Below are 6,359 nucleotides of genomic sequence, written 5' to 3'. Positions count from 1 at the left end.
ATATATATATATATATATATATATATATATATATATATATATATATATATATATATATATATATATATATATTTTCTTTTTATTATTATACTTTGTCGCTGTCTCCCGCGTTTGCGAGGTAGCGAAGGAAACAGACGAAAGAAATGGCCCCCCCCCTCATACACATGTATATACATACGTCCACACACGCAAATATACATACCTACACAGCTTTCCATGGTTTACCCCAGACGCTTCACATGCCTTGATTCAATCCACTGACAGCACGTCAACCCCGGTATACCACATCGCTCCAATTCACTCTATTCCTTGCCCTCCTTTCACCCTCCTGCATGTTCAGGCCCCGATCACACAAAATCTTTTTCACTCCATCTTTCCACCTCCAATTTGGTCTCCCTCTTCTCGTTCCCTCCACCTCCGACACATATATCCTCTTGGTCAATCTTTCCTCGCTCATTCTCTCCATGTGCCCAAACCACTTCAAAACACCCTCTTCTGCTCTCTCAACCACGCTCTTTTTATTTCCACACATCTCTCTTACCCTTACGTTACTCACTCGATCAAACCACCTCACACCACACATTGTCCTCAAACATCTCATTTCCAGCACATCCATCCTCCTGCGCACAACTCTATCCATAGCCCACGCCTCGCAACCATACAACATTCTTGGAACCACTATTCCTTCAAACATACCCATTTTTGCTTTCCGAGATAATGTTCTCGACTTCCACACATTCTTCAAGGCCCCCAGAATTTTCGCCCCCTCCCCCACCCCATGATCCACTTCCGCTTCATTGGTTCCATCCGCTGCCAGATCCACTCCCAGATATCTAAAACACTTCACTTCCTTCAGTTTTTCTCCATTCAAACTCACCTCCCAATTGACTTGACCCTCAACCCTACTGTACCTAATAACCTTGCTCTTATTCACATTTACTCTTAACTTTCTTCTTCCACACACTTTACCAAACTCAGTCACCAGCTTCTGCAGTTTCTCACATGAATCAGCCACCAGCGCTGTATCATCAGCGAACAACAACTGACTCACTTCCCAAGCTCTCTCATCCCCAACAGACTTCATACTTGCCCCTCTTTCCAAAACTCTTGCATTTACCTCCCTGACAACCCCATCCATAAACAAATTAAACAACCATGGAGACATCACACACCCCTGCCGCAAACCTACATTCACTGAGAACCAATCACTTTCCTCTCTTCCTACACGTACACATGCCTTACATCCTCGATAAAAACTTTTCACTGCTTCTAACAACTTTCCTCCCACACCATATATTCTTAGTACCTTCCACAGAGCATCTCTATCAACTCTATCATATGCCTTCTCCAGATCCATAAATGCTACATACAAATCCATTTGCTTTTCTAAGTATTTCTCACATACATTCTTCAGAGCAAACACCTGATCCACACATCCTCTACCACTTCTGAAACCACACTGCTGTTCCCCAATCTGATGGTCTGTACATGTATATATATATATATATATATATATATATATATATATATACATATTTGATATACTTTGTCGCTGTCTCCCGCGTTAGCGAGGAAGCGCAAAGAAACAGACAATAGAATGGCCCAACTTACCCACGTACACAAGTGAATACATACACGTCCATGCACGCACATATATATACTTATACATACATACACATGTACGTAATTCATACTTGCTGCCTTTATCAATTCCCGTCGCTAACCCGACAAAACATGAAATGACAACACCTCCCCCCGCATGCTCGCAAGGTAGCGCTAACAAAAGACAACAAAGGCCACATTCGTTCACACTCAGTCTCTAGCTGTCATGTAATAATGCACCAAAACCACAGCTCCCTATCCACATCCAGGCCCCACAAAACTTTCCATGTTTCACCCCAGACGCTTCACATGCTCTCGTTCAATCTACTGACTGGACTTCGACCCGGGTATACCACATCGTTCCAATTCACTCTATCCCTTGCACGCCTTTCACCCTCCTGCAAGTTCGGGACCCGATCGTTCAATATCTTTTTTACTCCATCCTTCAACCTCCAATTTGTTCTCCCGCCTCTCCTCATTCCCTCCACCTCTGACGCATATATCCTCTTGGTCAATCTTTCCTCACTCATTCTCTCCATGCGACCAAACCATTTCAAAACACCCTCTTCTGCTCTCTCAACCACACTCTTTTTGTTACCACAAATCTCACTTACCCTTTCATTACTTACTCGATCAAACCACCCCGCACCACATATTGTCCTGAAACATCTCATTTCCAACACATCCAACCTCCTCTGCACAACTCTATCTATAGCCCACGCCTAGCAAACATATAGAATTGTTGGAACCAATATTCCTTCAATCATACCAAATTTTGCTTTCGGAGATAATGTTCTCGCCTTCCACACATTTTTCAACGCCCTCAGAACTTTCGCAACCTCTCCCACCCAACATAAAATTTATGCGGAAATTGTGATAAAATTCATGTTGGTCAGACTGGTAAGGATCTTTCTGTTAGACGTAAGCAACATAATAATAGTTTAAGAACGGGACAAGAATCAAATGCCTTGTTTGATCACGTTAAAGACTATTATCATTGTATTGACTGGAGTAATGCCATGTCAGTTATCAAATCCAACTCTATTACCAAGACAAATATCATTGAACCTTCTATTACTAAATACACTAAGAATTATAATCTTAATATTAGTGATGATCTATACAATTAGATAGCTTTATTGTTGATAGAATTTGTAAAATGATCAATTTATGAAAGCTCGTTGTATGTTTGGGACAATCACATGTTTACAATATGGCGTCCCGGCTTCGTCCCTTCGATATATATCAACTGACTTATATTTCTCTCTTGTGTCTCCCCTGATGATGTGAGTATTACACGAAAGAGCACTTGGGAACTTATCGTGTTTCATTTTCCCCGTGTACTCATAGGAATATCTTGATCACGCGCAAAATTGTGATCCTTTCCAAAAAGGATTCCACACGGCTCTTCTATTACTTCTCTGAAAGCTTTCCTGGACTTTCTCCTTTCGTTACTGCTTTCTCCAAATCGCTAATCAAGGCTCACCAACTGAAGTTACGATTTGGATTTTCTTAGGAAATGTCTTGATGAACAAGTGATGCCAAGATCTGTCCTACCTCAACGACTGTTGCAACTGTCTGGTCGACCATTTCACCGATTCCAAAATATCATTTTAGAGAAAAACATTGAATTAAAGAAACTTGAAATTAAGGAGGCTTTTCGCATTTCAAGAGAGAAGAAACGTAAGTTTCAAATGTCAATACCGACATACTGGAAGAACCGGATGTTGGACTATTTCTATGATAGATTAAAGAAAAAACGCAATAGGCTACAAATGTCACTAAGTTGTGAGTTGGACCATCTATTAAAAACAGCGACTGGACCAAGAACACAAACCCATCTTTTGTGATAAACCTGCCTAATAAACAACTAGATAAGGATGCCTTGTGTGCATTAGGCTATGGTTTAAGTTTTGTGTGCTCTAACAGGGAAACCAGAGGTGTTGATGTCACAAAGTCTTTTTGTAATTTAGAGAAATAAAGTATTTTAAGTAAGAATTGAATTAATATCTTTAAGGGTCTAGTGCATGCCAGTTTGTCAAAACCAGTAGAACCAAGTTGCCCTAAAAGATTTATAAGAGCTGTCAACACCTTAAAAAAGAAAAATATATACATGTTACTAAAGCAGTTAAGGCTAACACTGTTGTGATTTAATGATCTTCTAAATGATAACACAACATAATCTGAACTTAGTAAATATCCCTTAGAAGCAGTTAATTCTCATTTCAATAATGAAATGAAGCTGTTAGTTCTCTTATCAAAAGTTTGTCATCTTTGTCCACTTCATTGCCATATATGTATGGACTTATCAAAACATATAAACGGAATTTTCCAGCAAGACCTATAGTGAGTTCAGTAGGCTTCATTACATATGAATTGTCAAAATGATAGTTTCTTTATTAATCCCCTTAGTGGGTAAGGTATCAAATTCTAATATCACGAACAATGTAGATTTAGTCAACATACTAAACAATATCAATGTTAATTTTGATTTCAAACTAGTTAGCTTTGATGTTTCCTCACTTTTCACTAAAGCTCCAGTTGATGACATTTTAGAATATTTACTTGATGTCTTGGATCATATTCATTTACCTGTTCCAAAGTCTGTTTTCACTGAACTAATAAAATTGTGTATAGAAGACTGTGTATTTCAATTCAATGGAGATTATTATGCTCAAAAATTTGTTATGGCAATGTGTAACCCTCTTTCACCTGTACTAAGTAATCTTTTTATTAATTTTTTGAAACAAAATTACTAAGGGATATCTTAACTTCTAATGCAATTTGGTTTAAGTATGTAGATGATGTTCTTTGTGTTTGACCAACAAATGAAAATTTACAAATACATCTCCCCTTACTTAACAATTTAGTACCTTCCATCAAATTTATTGTATAAAATGAAATTAATGGTATGTTACCATTTTTAGCTTGCATGATCCATAGGCAAGGAAACAAAGTTTAAGTTTAGCATATACAGAAAACCCACCAATGTATGCTCATATATCCATTATTACTCATCTGAACATGACAGAGTTAAATTATAATCATTTCAGTCTATGTTCCTTAGGGCATTACGTATTTATAGTCCAGAGTTTATTGATGATGAGTTTGGGAAGATATATTCTATTGGATCTAAGTTAAAGTACCCTAGATCTTTCATTGATAAATCGCTTAAGTTAGCAAAGATATCATTTTGTAAAGTTGAGCCCAAACCTCCCATTGACACCAAGAATCTTTTAGTTCTCCCTTTTAACAATGATTTCACTTTACTTCCCATGTTGCTTAAATCCTTTGATGTAAATGTTGCCTTTAGCAACAATAATACTATAAAGAATATCTTAATCAGGAATTCAGGAGAAAATTCTCTTGGATGTATCCATAAAGTGCCATGTGGAAATTGTGATAAGTTTTATGTTGGGCAGACGGGTAAGGTTCTTTCTGTTAGACGTAAGCAACATAAATATAGTATAAGAATGGGACAAGGATCAAATGACTTGTTTAATCACGTTAAAAAGTATGATCATTGTATTGACTGAAGTAATGCCATTTCACTTATTAACTCCAACTCTAATACCAAAAGAAATATCACTGAATCTTCTATCATTAGATACACAAAGAATTATAATCGTACTATTAATGATGGTCTATACAAATTAGATAACTTTGTTGTTGATAAAATCTGTAAAAGATAAGTTTATGAACGCACGTTGTATGTTTTGGACAATGACATGTTTACCAAATGGCGTCTTGGCTTCATCTGTTCGATGTATATCAACTGATTTATATTTCTCTCTAGTATCTCAAATGATGATGTGATTATTACACGAAATTGCGCTTGGGAGCTTATCGTGTTTCATTTTCCTCGTGGAGTCATAGCAATAACTTGGTCACGAGCAAAATTGTGATCCTTTCCAATATATATATGTTATACGTATATATATATATATATATATATATATATATATATATATATATATATATATATATATATATATATATATATATATATATATATATATATATATATATATATTTTTTTTTTTTTTTTTTTTTTTTTATACTTTGTCGCTGTCTCCCGCGTTTGCGAGGTAGCGCAAGGAAACAGACGAAAGAAATGGCCCAACCCCCCCCCCCATACACATGTACATACACACGTCCAGACACGCAAATATACATACCTACACAGCTTTCCATGGTTTACCCCAGACGCTTCACATGCCTTGCTTCAATCCACTGACAGCACGTCAACCCCTGTATACCACATGACTCCAATTCACTCTATTTCTTGCCCTCCTTTCACCCTCCTGCATGTTCAGGCCCCGATCACACAAAATCTTTTTCACTCCATCTTTCCACCTCCAATTTGGTCTCCCTCTTCTCCTCGTTCCCTCCACCTCCGACACATATATCCTCTTCGTCAATCTCTCCTCACTCATTCTCTCCATGTGCCCAAACCATTTCAAAACACCCTCTTCTGCTCTCTCGACCACGCTCTTTTTATTTCCACACATCTCTCTTACCCTTACGTTACTTACTCGATCAAACCACCTCACACCACACATTGTCCTCAAACATCTCATTTCCAGCACATCCATCCTCCTGCGCACATCTCTATCCATAGCCCACGCCTCGCAACCATACAGCATTGTTGGAACCACTATTCCCTCAAACATACCCATTTTTGCTTTCCGAGATAATGTTCTCGACTTCCACACATTTTTCAAGGCTCCCAAAATTTTCGCCCCCTCCCCCACCCT

This window comes from Panulirus ornatus, chromosome 15 (assembly GCF_036320965.1).
Source record: "Panulirus ornatus isolate Po-2019 chromosome 15, ASM3632096v1, whole genome shotgun sequence".
Taxonomy (NCBI): Eukaryota; Metazoa; Arthropoda; class Malacostraca; order Decapoda; family Palinuridae; genus Panulirus; species Panulirus ornatus.
Note: the sequence above shows the minus strand (reverse complement) of the source record.